The 12,591-nt window shown below is 48.4% G+C and overlaps 2 long non-coding RNA genes across 2 annotated transcripts; both read right to left on the bottom strand.

Moving 5' to 3' along the window:
• Positions 1-862: 862 nt before the first annotated feature.
• Positions 863-3,582, bottom strand: LOC138918743 (uncharacterized). Its single transcript, XR_011428454.1, has 2 exons — positions 3,086-3,582; positions 863-2,694 (listed from the first exon to the last, which is right to left on the bottom strand). It is a non-coding gene; the product is annotated as an uncharacterized lncRNA (long non-coding RNA).
• Positions 3,583-9,491: 5,909 nt separating this feature from the next.
• Positions 9,492-12,019, bottom strand: LOC106781934 (uncharacterized). The gene is made up of 2 exons (XR_001378721.3): positions 11,670-12,019; positions 9,492-10,853 (listed from the first exon to the last, which is right to left on the bottom strand). It is a non-coding gene; the product is annotated as an uncharacterized lncRNA (long non-coding RNA).
• Positions 12,020-12,591: the final 572 nt, after the last annotated feature.

Here is a 12,591-nt window from a genome sequence, read left to right as displayed (position 1 = left end):
CCTGAATCCAATCAAGTCTCTGAATCCAACCACTAGCTTTTAAGAAATACAGAAGACAAAGGAAGAAGTTAAAGAAGGCCTCTGGGCAGCAATCAGCCACATCTAGGATACAGGACATCCTAGAGATGCAGTGAACAAACTAGTTTCTCCAAGAAATCAATGGCATTTTTAATAAGAATAAAGAATAAAGCAAAAAGAACCAAGGATATGTACGATATACCCAAACGCAATGTGTGGGTCTTGTTTGGATCCTGATTCAGACAAATGAACTCTAAAAGACCTTGTTAAGAATTTGATCAGGCTAAGGGACTATGGGATTTGATAACTCGTGTATTAAAGAATGGCCCTGCAAATGTTACTCTATCATAAAAATGTAACCACTCTAATTGAATTTAGAAGCAATATTAAAATTATTCTTTTGGTGATGCTTCCTAGATGTATTAAATAAAATATTTAAAGTAGCAATTGATTAAACTGCAAAAAATAAAGAATTTGATCGTGAACTGTATATTAGATGATATTTATTAAGGAACAGTGGTTTAATTTTGATCGGTGTGATAATGCATGGTGTTAGTGTTTTTAAAATGCCCTTGTTAACTAGAGATGCATAATGTAGTATTTATAGGCAAAATTACATACTGTCTGATTTGTTTTAAAGGACTCCAGTTTTTAAAAAAATAATATGAGAGAAGGGATAGCTCAAATAGAGATGGCAAAACCTTGATAATTATTGGTTGGGGGATGGGTACATAAGAATTCTTCATTATATTATCCTCTTATGTGTATGCTTAAAATTTCCCAATTAAATGTCTCTTATTGTTTTGAAGTTAAAAACAAATAAATCCAAAAGTCAGATAAGGAGCTAGGACAAATATTTGCAATTTATATAATAGTCAAAAGGTTAATATATGGTCTAGATAAGCTGTTCTTACAAAATGTTAAAAGTGAGCACTCTAATAAAAAAATGAGTTAAAGACTTGAAAAGGCAATTTACTATATTACAAATGGCTAATAAGCTTACAAAAATTAGAGAAAGTCACTAATTATTAAAGGAATCAAATTAAAAGAGTGATGAAATATTATCTTGAAATATTTTTTACGTCATTGGAATGTGATGAGAAGTAGACACATCTGTACCACTGCTGGCCGGATTATAAATTGTAAAAACTTTCTGGCAGATAATTTGACAACATGTATCAAAGACCCTTAAAAACGTGTGCCTGGGCTCCTTGGAGAAGTTGCTGTTTCTAGGACTGGGGCAGGAGATACTCAAGACGAGACTGGAGTACTTGTAGCGCCAGACAGTGAAGGGGTGTCAGACAAAAATTCCTCACAATGATGGGGTTACGTCAAAGGGACCCAGGAGTCAAGTGAAAGAGCTCTCAGTGACCAAAGTTGCAACAATTTGAGCCAGCAAATAACGCAGCATTGGATGATAACCCAGCCTGTGAAATCAATAGCCATGAGTCCCTTCTGATAGAGACGAACAACTGAATGAATAAATAATAACATAAATGGGGGAGAACAGACAAATCTCGTGTACATTCCAAATAATTTGTGTAACGCTTCTCCCTCAAAGAGGAGGCGCCTAACTCCCCGTCCCTTAGGTATGGGTTGTGCAAAGTGACTTCATTCCGAAGACCATGAAAAGAAGGGGAAAAGAGTAACTTTACAGTGGAGAAACCTAACAAACCTCAGCCAGGTGACGCGGAGGTCAACATCAACTGTGACAAGTCATACTGAGAGTGTGCACCCCTGCTATGAGGTCATGAAAAGGGCATGTCACCTCTGTGGTCTTCAACCCAAAACACATAACCCCAGTCTAATCATGAGAAAAAACATCAGACAAATCCCAACTGAGGGGCATTCTACAAAATAGCTGACCCCTCAAAACTCAGAAACAGGGAGGTCTGAGAAACCATGCCCGCCAAGAGGAGCCTGGGGAGACACAATGACTAACGTCCCGTGGGATCCAGCGGAGATCTGAATAAAGCATGGGCTTCAGTTAAACATCCTGTTTCAGTGTGGGTTTGTTAATTGTAACAAACGTATCACACTAATGTAGGAGGTTAATAATAGAGGAAATTGGGTGCGGTGGATGCCAATGCTCTGTACTATCTTCACAACTTTTCTGTAAATCCCTGTGTTCTAAAATTAAAAGTTTATTTTTAAAAATGAATGCCCTTTGACCCAGAAATTCCATTTTGGGAAGTGTATTCTGAGGAAATCGATAAGGATGTAAACAGAGAAGAAGTCATAGACGTGAAGGTTGTAACAGTAGAACCTGGAAATAGGGTGAGAGCCCAACGACAGGAGAGGTCGGTGAGCGACAGTCGGTCCACACAGCGTACGGACAGTCACCAGCCGGCGGAAGGCTGCTCCAGATACGCATGGAGCTGAGGTCTCCATACTTAATTGTAATTACAAAATAATAGATAGTGCTATTATATTTGAAAGTATAGTAAAATATAGGTAAATAGAAAGACCTCAAAGTACATACACAAAGAATTAACTGAGGCTGTGTTGCTTTGGGGCGTTTTCTGATTTTTCTTTAATGAGCAGGCTGAAATTCCCAGGAAGCAGCTGGTCTGGCCAAACTAGTAGGTTCGCAGCTCACGTCCACTCTCACCAGTCAGTGCCGGAGCTTGTCACCATCTGTGCTGTTTTGGCTGTTAAAAACTTTTGAAATCACTTCTGTAATAGAATAATAATATATTCATTTGTTAAGCCTTATAGTATGCAATTCTGTGCAAACTCTTCTCACACATTCGAGATAAAATTTTATTTGTGAATGTTCTGTGCAAGTTTCCAAAAAAGCCAGGGGAATAGAGGGACCCCTGTGCAACCCTGGAGGAAGCCAGCCAGCCCAGTCCTGGGTGATGTTGCCCTCCCCTCTCACCCCCTCCTCGGCCCCACCCTCCCCGGCACTTTCAGTCTCTCTCCTGGAGGAAAGTAGTCAACTCAGAGGGGCAGGGCCTAAGCCAAGCGTGGACAACGCCCTGAGCCACAGCTCCTTCCCGCCTGAAAAACTCGTTAAGCACCTGGTGACCCCGAGTCACTGGGCTTGGCCAGCAGTTGCTGTTACCTGGCCTTCCCTCTGTGACAGGCGTGCTTCCTGCATCCTTCAGTCAGGAACACCTTCGGCTGTCCTTAGTCGGGCGACCTGGCAAGCAACCTGGTGGAGACAGGAATTAACTTGTGGAGGGCTAATGGTGATGAAGGTATTTCTGTCCGTAGCGATGGAAATGAGTTTTATCCAACGGAGAATAGAAATCTCTGTAATCAATTATTTGAACTGGCTCTCTTGTTAATTCGTAGTTAGATAAAATCTTTGACGTGTGTTCATTTTATATTTGTATGAGAGTCATGACTTTACTTCAGTGAAAATTATCCGTAAGCAGCTTCCGATGTCCCCCGGGACACCCGGGGCTTCGCTGGTCAGAGCCCGTACTGAGCGCTGGAGACGGGCACTTCCCGGCTGAGCTCGGCCGGCCGTTGCCTCCCGCTCCCTGAGTGAGCCCCAGCCAGCAATGGGACTCCAACTTCACTCGCTGTGTCTCTAGTTCTAGTTTTCTAATCGTTACTGAACTTGTGTTTGTGACTTTATTTCTGGCTCATGCGTGACTGATAAGTTATTCTCCATTCTTGGCAACAGGGGTTGGCAAGTTGGTTTTGTGGTCTGGCCATTTGGTGATCTCTATTACGGAAGGGATGATAGGGATCTAGTCCCTCTTGGGTGAGAGACAACAGAAAATCCAGCTTGTTAGTCTTTTTATGTTTGTCTGTTTTGAGCTCAAGAATTTAATGCCCCCCTGGGAAGAAAAACAGCTCTTTGGGATCTGGGATTAGTAAATTTTGTGTTTTCTTTTGGCCTGTGGCTGAAGTGTGGACCTGAAGCGAAAATCTCTCTGTGCGTCTGTGTGTCCATGTGTCTGTGAGTTTATGGCTGAGAAAGGCCTTGACATCTTGGTGAGTGAGTGTAAAATATGCTAGATTAATATGGCTCTTAAATTAAGGGAGCTCAGTTATGATTAGTTTAGAGAAAAAAATTAAGCATTTATATAAATCTAATATTCCTAACTCATAATACTTTCAATGTGTTAGGCTTTAGGGAAATATCCTTCATAAAGAAACTGCTAGCTTAGAAACTTTTTATAAATTCAAATTCATATAAATAAGGTAAATCAAATTAGCTTACTATTTTTGATTTTAAAAAAACAGGTAGGTTTTTTATCATCGTTAAGCATAATGCAAAGAAACATTTTTTGTTTGATTTCTCCTGAAGAGAATAGTTAATCTGAGCTTCCTAAATAGTTCACTGATCAAAAAGCTAACATTACTCTTAGAGGTTACAAACTGTAAATTGATGTTACTCTAAATTGAAGCATTATTCACACAAACTTATCATATGTTTCGTGGTGTATCAGATTAAGTAAATTTCCAAGATCTTCAGATAACTTAAAACCTTAAACTGGTATTGAACAGAGCTAACTAGTGATAATCATTGGCTGCTTACTTAGGTAATTTCTAAGTAAGATATAAAACTAAAACATGATTACTGAGCATGACTTTATATACTTTTGCTTCCTATTTTTCTATGTTACAGAAAGACTGTATATTTGGGTCATGTTAGGACACGTATTGGTGTTTCCACTCTAAGAAGGAGCAGAGGGATGCGTGTGGATGTCTGAGCCCCCACCCCCCATCCCCTCCAACCCCCCACCCCGCTTGAGTCTGCTGGGCGGCCGGCAGGCTTGCCTGGGATCATTCTCAACCTTCCACCCATCTGCCCAGTTTTTTCTGTGACATAGAAGTTGGTTACTTTGGGTAAAAGTTATCATTAATATGGGTGGTTAATGTTATGCACGAAGCAGCAACAAAGAAATACAAGTGTGTATGTGCTTCGGTTTTGTGAGGCCGTAAAGAGCAGTTTTGTTCCCGAAGGTGAAAGGTCACCCTGAAGGACAAAACTGAAAAGTGAATTTCGTTTGCCTTGGCTTGTAATACCTGAGTCTGAAAGGAAACCATGAAATACGTTAACGTTTTGGCCCAGTTCACTCCCCGTTGATGGACTTGCCGCCTCAGTTTACTGATTAGAGCCTTGGGCTCCAGCGTGAGAGGTGGTTCCTCACCCAGGGTTCAGTCTGCCTGGACAGCAGAGCCTGTGTCTTACCATAAAAATTGCTGTGCTTTATGTTGACTTTATGTCCTTGATTATTGAAAAACAAAACACACACAAAACCTCACTCGTGAAAGAGATGCGCTTCCTCAAAATCATATCACCTCGCTGTTCGCTTTACAACCTTTCGTTATTACTAGACGGGTGAGCAAGACTTGTTTCTCGGCGGCCGGGCCACACTCCTGATCAGGGCCCTGATCTGCTGCGGCCAATCTCCGGATTCCCCCCCTCCCCCCCACTCCCCCGAGGTCAGATCCTAAATATAGAAAGGGTGAAGTAAAACCTTCAGATGTCTTCACCTAGAACATTCTTTGAAACTTCCCAGAGGCCCTGGAAGCTCACAGTGGTTTGCTCTTCCACCTTATGAAACAAGGGGGACACTAGGAGTAACGACGTTTGTTTAAAGGGTCCCCAGAGCTGCCTGGGAAGAGGTGTCACACCAAAGAGACCCTCAGCTGCCCAGGGTTATTTTGTGTTGGTAAACGTCCTCGATATAAATACTCCAGAAGCTGCCGGCTTTATGGGAAGGCCTGAGGCCGGTCAGCGTCCTCACCGTCCACGGCATCTTTTACCCTCAGGGAGACACTGACCAAGCTGTGGTGTAGTTGTTTCCCAACAGAGACGCCTGCCCGCTCCAGCTTTGTATCACTGTTGCTGCAATAAATGAACCACAGTGTTGTCGTCTGCAAGTCACTTAGATGACTCTTCTGTTTGTCTGGAAGCTCCGCTCTCAGCTACAGGCCAGACCCTGGGTCCTGCATAGAAGGGCAGCCTGAGGACACTGACACTCCAGTGACTCCCCTCCTGGGGACAGACTGCTGAGCTGAGCTCGCCTGGACTGCTGTCCGCCCACGCCCGCGGCTGGATCAGGATTTCTAGGACTCAGATCAGAGCAGGAGCTTCTTGAAAGCGGGCAGTGAATGAGAATGGATTGCTCAGGACTGAATGAGGCCATTTTATTGTTGTTATTTCTTGGAATATTGTTGATGTTGCTTTAGCCTTCTTTCGTTTATAGATCTGTGAGGAAACCATTTCTCTTCCTTCTTAGCCTACAGTTTAATTGGTTTTGCTTTTGTAAATTGAAAGGAAACAATTACATTTCAGAAATGACTAAAGTCCCTGGGTACCCCATCCCCATGTCCCTCCCTCCTCAGAGGTAGCTATTAATCTGAATTTTATATGTATTATTCCCATGCATTTCTAAACACTTTGTTATATGTAGACATCCATTAGTGATAGATGGCATAGTTTTGCAAGCTTTTAATCTTCATAAAATTGGAATCTATGGCGGCTCTCCTCTGAGCGCCCTTGTCCGGGGGGAGGGTGGTGGATGTCGTTTCTGAGGTTTGTCCGTATTGATGTGTGTAGCTCTTGCGCGTTCATTTTCCCCTCTGCGTGTTCACCGGGTGACCACACTACCCATTTCCTGTCGGTGGACGCTTGCACTGTTACCATTGCTCGTTTGTATGAGCAAAGCTGCACTAAACATTTTGTACAGGTCTCATGACCTACTTATCAAGTAGAAGAACCTCACATGGAAACGGCACTGTTTTTAGCTGCTAAACAGTTCACAGCTGGCATAAAAAGAAACATTTTTATCTGATTCTCATTGACCCCCCCCCCCCCCCGCCAGAATTCAGAAACTTGCTTAGTTCCCTCAACCTTTCACGGAAATGTAGTTATTGTTATAGGTTCAATGAGAAACTGCCCTCCTTTTCGCTGGGCTGTAATTGGACTGTGCATTTGGGATGCGATACTCGGGGATGATACTCAGTTAATCTGGTATGATGAGCCACTGTATCTGGAGAATCAATGCCACGAGGCCCTCCCGGGAAGGCGGGCCGGTCCCAGCCCCACAGGTGGGAGGAAAGGGAGCTTCCGCAGGCCAGGAGCATTCCCCAGCCTGCGGGACTCGGAGAAGAGAGGAAGCCAGCCAGTCATCTGATGGTGACAGCTCCTTGGGCTCTGCTTCCTAGCTAATAATAGAGGCTTTTAAAAATCCGGTCTGACGCTCATGAAAACATCCAGACAGAAGCTCATTCCAGGCCCTGGCAGTTGCTCAATGCTGCACAGCTCTCTAGATTTGAAAGCAAACTCAAGGAGGTCTGCAAATTAATGAGTATTCTTACTGCACCCATGTAAATAATCAGGCCAAACCTAATGAGACTTTTTGTTTTGTGATAAAGAATAATTTTTGGAGATTATTATGATCCTGGGAGAGCAAGAAGAATGTTTTAAAAAATTGTGAGAAACTTTAAATGGGGGAAAAAATTACTGTGTCCCTTCCGTGGCATTCCGGCCATCAGCTAGTGGAACCCGGGGACTGTGGGACTCGGTGGGGCGCCTGCCTTTGACTGTCGGGCTGGGCTGTCTCGCCGTTCTGTGCAGACCGAGGTAGCTGGCGCAGGGTGGCGGGACTGCGTGTGAGTCCTGCTCAAGGCAGGCCGTGAATCCTGTCCAGGAGCGACTAGAAACTCCAAACCTCCGGTTCTCGTTTAAACTGCCTGAATGAAGCATCTTACTGGTTCCTCATTAATTCGTTACATAAAATGTGTTGCTTTTCTATTTGTATGAGACATATGTATATACATATGTATGATTTTACCATTTTAAAAATATTCTGTAATTCTTCTTAATTCACCCAACAACCCTGTCACTTGTGTTGTCACCATTTGACAGGAAAACAAAGTGAGGCCCAAGCAGCCTGGCACCATAAAGGCTGGATGCGCATCGCCAGAGCCCAGCTCTTAACCACCCCAACGCCTGCTTCCAGGGCCTGAAGACACCCCAGACGTGTGCCTGAGCCATTGCCCTGTGCCCTCGAACCTTCTGAAGTCACCGTTTCCTCTGCTCCTGAGTGAAATGGCTCAGGGTCCCTTCCTGCGAAGTTTGAAAATCTCAGCTCGGCCCCACCATCTCCCAGGACCTTTGCCGGCAGAGGCTGGGGGAGAGGGCGTTTTCCGTGCGCTCTCTCTGTCCTCCTGTCCCAGGAAATCCCTCTGCCCTACAGCCACTCTCCGCTCCGCCCTGGGTCCGCTCCTACGGTGCCCCTTCTCCCTGATTTCCTCAAAGCCACACTGACACACTGAAGGGTCAGAATTAACGGTGGTGGGATTTTCAGCCCAGCACAGAATTAGAAACGAACCCGGAACTAGTCCTGGGCGTCCTCCAGACTCCTCGGGTGTTTGCTGCCTGGTGTCCTCGCCGGCGGTCCTCCACCAGGCCTGGCTCACTGCCTCCTCAGGCCCGTCTCCCTCCAGCCTCTTCTCCTTCTCTCCACCCTTCCCCTTTGGGGGTCCTCACAGCCACCACCCTCCTCCCCCACGGGCAGAGGCACAATTCCCTTATCATGCGGAACAACCCCTCTCTTTGGCTTCTCCCCTCCAGGCCACGTGAGGGAGGAGGAAGAGGCAGCCTTCAGAACCAAACATGATTTTGAGGTATTTTGTTCCCCACAAATGACCATTGGACTCGGAGGAATGCTTGCTTCCGTTCCGACTTCAAACTGTAGGCAACTTTTCAAATAGAAGTCGTTTTCTTCCTATTACACAAAAATCAAATTCCCCACAGAAGATGATAATCTGTCAGCGTGGAAGGCATCCAAACCACGCTGCCACCACCTGCAGATGCTGCCCAGAGGGGAAGTTCTGGAATGTGCTGAGCAACTCTAGCCTCTTGTTAGATTAAAGACACACACACGACACACGATTCTAAAAGATGAATCTTCACTCGGATGAACGCTGGTGGAAAAACTATGGACACACATCCTGCAAGGTAACCCCTGCCTCGGGATCTCAAAACCTTCGTGTGAACAAAAGAAAGATTGGCAGGTTGCCGGACAACAGGGGGCATCAAACTGGCACACCAACAGTCGGGCAGAGACCGTCTGCATGAGCCTGAGTCCACAGGGGCACCTCGGGGCTCTGCCCACGGTCAGCTCTGCGCAGCTCAGCAATTTGATTACAACCGATCGCATCATCGGCCTCCTCACTCAAATGTGCGGAGGCTGGGTTCCAGCCTCTAGGTGGCTGCTGGAGGTCCTGCAGAGGGCTCTGAGCAGAGTCAGGACGTATTCTGCTGTCCCTTCACCTGTCCACCACCCTGGGTACCATGTCAGAACACGGGCTGACACGGAATGAGACAGCCGTCGGCCGTGGCAGACTCGGAGCATACAGAGCTGACCAGGCTCAGCCGTTGGGTCAGATCTGACCAGGTGAAATGTGGCCAGGAGAAACGCCAGTCTGCCCTTGAGTTTTTAAAAACCACAGTCCAAAAGAGACAAAACCAGAAACAGGTTACTGGGGCGGGGTGATGGGATTATGACTCATTTATTCCAGTTTTTAGTAAGCAATGCCCTGTGGCTTCTGCAACAAGCAGCAGTGGCCACGTGGCAGGGACCGAGCAGAGCATGATCGAGCACGGCACTCTCTGAGCACCGGAGCCTAGGCCTCGACCAGGAGCCAGGGGACATGGAGGGCTCACTCAGGGGGATCAGAGGAGCGGGCCAGCTCCATTCCCTACGAGCCGTGCCACAAGTGCCATGACAGACTGATGGACGGATGAGGGTGAGCTCAGAGGAGGCGGCAGGAGAGTGAAAGGCGCATCTGTGAGGGGCACTCAGCCTCAGCCTGGCAGAAAAGGTGGGACGGCGGGCAGAGGCCACACCCTCAGCCGGCCACTGGGACAGTAAATCCAAGGCAGGGAGCGGAGGAAGACGGGGCAGAGAGATGGTCAGCGTCTGGGTAAGGGACTTGGTCTTGTGTGGGAAATGGAGCCTACTGGAGGGTTTAAAGATGGGAAGGATGTGGTCAGAAATGAGTTTCTGAAAACTGGTCCTGGCAGCCATGGTGCCCTCCAGGGATGGACAGAGGGAGACACCACAGAGGCAGTGAGACCCAGCAGGACACTAGCGCCATTCCTGCAGGAGGAGGTGGCAAGGCCTGAACATGGAGGGGGATGGGGAGAAACAATTTAGAACTCTTTAAGAGGCCAGAGGACTAGGTGACAGACAGAGGAGCATGGAGCACTCAGGAACGCTTCAAGTAACAGAAACCCCCACAAATGTGATGGGGTGATTTCACACACAAAAAAAGATCAGGAGACAGCAGTCAGGTTGAAATGAACGTGGCTCTGTAATGCCATCCCTCCACCTTTCCCCTGCACCATCCTCAGTGAGTGGCTCTTTGTCCTTAAGCATGTGGCCTCGGGGTCACAAGATGGCTGCTGCACCTCCAGCCCTCATTCCAAGGCAGGGAAGAAGGCAAGGGCCTTTCTCTTAAGAAGGCTTTGACTTTTCATTTGGGAAGGGATGCAGCACCCATAGCTGCAAGGAAGGCTGAGCGACTTCAGTGGAGTTCATTGGTACCCAGAACAAAATCAGAATTCAGTTAGGGAGGAGGAGCAGATGAGTATTGGCTGGGCACTTAGCAGCATCTAGGGGGCGCACCCGGTTTGACAAGCCAGTTTGGAGGCACATAAAGTTTGAGGTGCCCATGGGCATCCGGGGAAGCTGGGCAGTTAGATGAAGTTAGCTTCAGGGGCACCTGAAGCTTGGGTGAGGACGGTCACCTGAAGCCATAGACTCAGGATCACCAGCTCATAATGAAAGATGACCTTCCGGAAGTTTCCGAGTCCATTCCACGAGTCTGCTCTAGAAACTGCACGTCCTCTAGACCTACCAAAACAAGAACGGGGCATGGTGTCAGGCTTCCAGAAGAGAGAAATCCCATTGCCTCAGCTCTGGGACGGTTTCTGTGGGTGAACCTTGGCCCCCGTGAGCTGATGCGCTCCTCGGGGGACAGCTGTGCCTCCCTCCTGGTCCCCTGGCAGTGCACACAGGGCAGGACTAAACACACGAGGTCGACAGACCGAGCGGCAGGACCTCTGCTCACGCTGGGTTCCAGGCCCTTCCTTTAGCAAGGCTCGCCGTCCATCTTTGCCACTGTGGTTGACATAGCTGCTGGCATGGAGATGCGCCCCTTGTGCCTTCTCCCACCAGCACTCAGGACCCTCATCTGTGATCAGGGCTGTCAGGAAGGTGGCCTCCTTGCTCATTGTTAATCATCCATTTAGTTAGACCGACAAGGGCCTTCCCTCAGTGACTGGCCCTTCTGCACAACCAGAGCCAGGCCGGGACTGTCCCTGGCAGCAGCCTGCCCACGTCCTCCCACGGGCCCAGAGTGGCCCCTCCTGGGGAGCCCAGGGACCCAAGAGCAGGCCAGGCAAGGCTGTCTAGACCATCCCTCCCCTTCTCTCTGCCTCCCTGACCGAAGGCAGCTTCTGAAGAAGGGGGATCTTCTCAAACGAAGGCGTTTTGCAGCTCCTCAGCCGTCACGCCTGCAAAACCCCTTCCTCCTCCTTTTGCTGTTGGTGGTCAGGCCACCCCACCCCCGCCTCCCTGGCCCCTCCTCCTTCCTCAGCCACAAGCTCTCCACAGGTGCCCTCATGTCCCCTGGCCCCAGTCTCCACCTCGATGCCCCTTGGCCCCTACCTCTCTCTCCCAAGCCCCAGGCTCCCCAGCGAGAGCTTGAATCCCACAGGCCTCTCCAACTCAGCCGGCCTCGCACCCAGACCTGCCCACTGCTCCCCTTGCATCTCTCTGCCTGAGACAGGCGTCCCCTGCACCAGCTCCTGGGGACCCGGTGAACTCCGAAGGCTCCACGGAGACTCCTCCTCCCACGGGGACCTGGGTGGAAGCTCCTGTTCGTCTCCAGAACCTTGAACACAACACCATGACAGCCCCTGCTGGGGTCCTGACAGTTCTTGTCTGCTTTCCCCCAAACTGTGAGCACATCAGGGGCAGGAACCACTTTTTTTTCCCTTCTTCCCCCCAAAGTCCCCCAGCACATAGTTGTATACTCTACTTATAGGTACTTCTGCTTGTGCTATGTGGGACGCCGCCTCAGCATGGCCTGATGAGCGGTGCCATGTCCGCGCCCAGGATCCAAACCGGCGAAACCCTGGGCCACAGAAGCAGAGTGTGCGTTCTTAACCACTCGACCACGGGGCGGCCCCAGGAACCACATTCTAAGCTTCTCTGTAATCTCAGTGCCTATGTGGGAAATGGTGAGTGAGGGAAGGAATGAATGAGCAAGTGAATGAATGTTCAGGACACTGGATCCACAGAGATGCAGGTGCATCCCCAGCCACACGAGCCTCCAGCTGGCTAAGGAAGCTCACACTGCTACACCGCCTCCAGCGCTGGGGCGGGTTCTGGGCACGGAGGCGCGGGGCGGGTCAGAGCATCAGATGAATGCTCCTCCTGGAACACGGAGCAGCAATCCACACGGGTCTCCTTCCCCCGTCACGCACTGACCCACCTGAGGTGGACTCTCTGGATGGAGTGAGGAAAGTAAGAGTCTCCCAAGTGTCACACACTCACTCTCACGACACACTCACAACACACACACACC

This window comes from Equus caballus, chromosome 18 (genome assembly GCF_041296265.1).
Source record: "Equus caballus isolate H_3958 breed thoroughbred chromosome 18, TB-T2T, whole genome shotgun sequence".
In the NCBI taxonomy this organism is placed as follows: domain Eukaryota; kingdom Metazoa; phylum Chordata; class Mammalia; order Perissodactyla; family Equidae; genus Equus; species Equus caballus.
The sequence above is the reverse complement of the archived record's forward strand: the minus strand, read 5'-3'. Positions and strand labels throughout refer to the sequence as shown.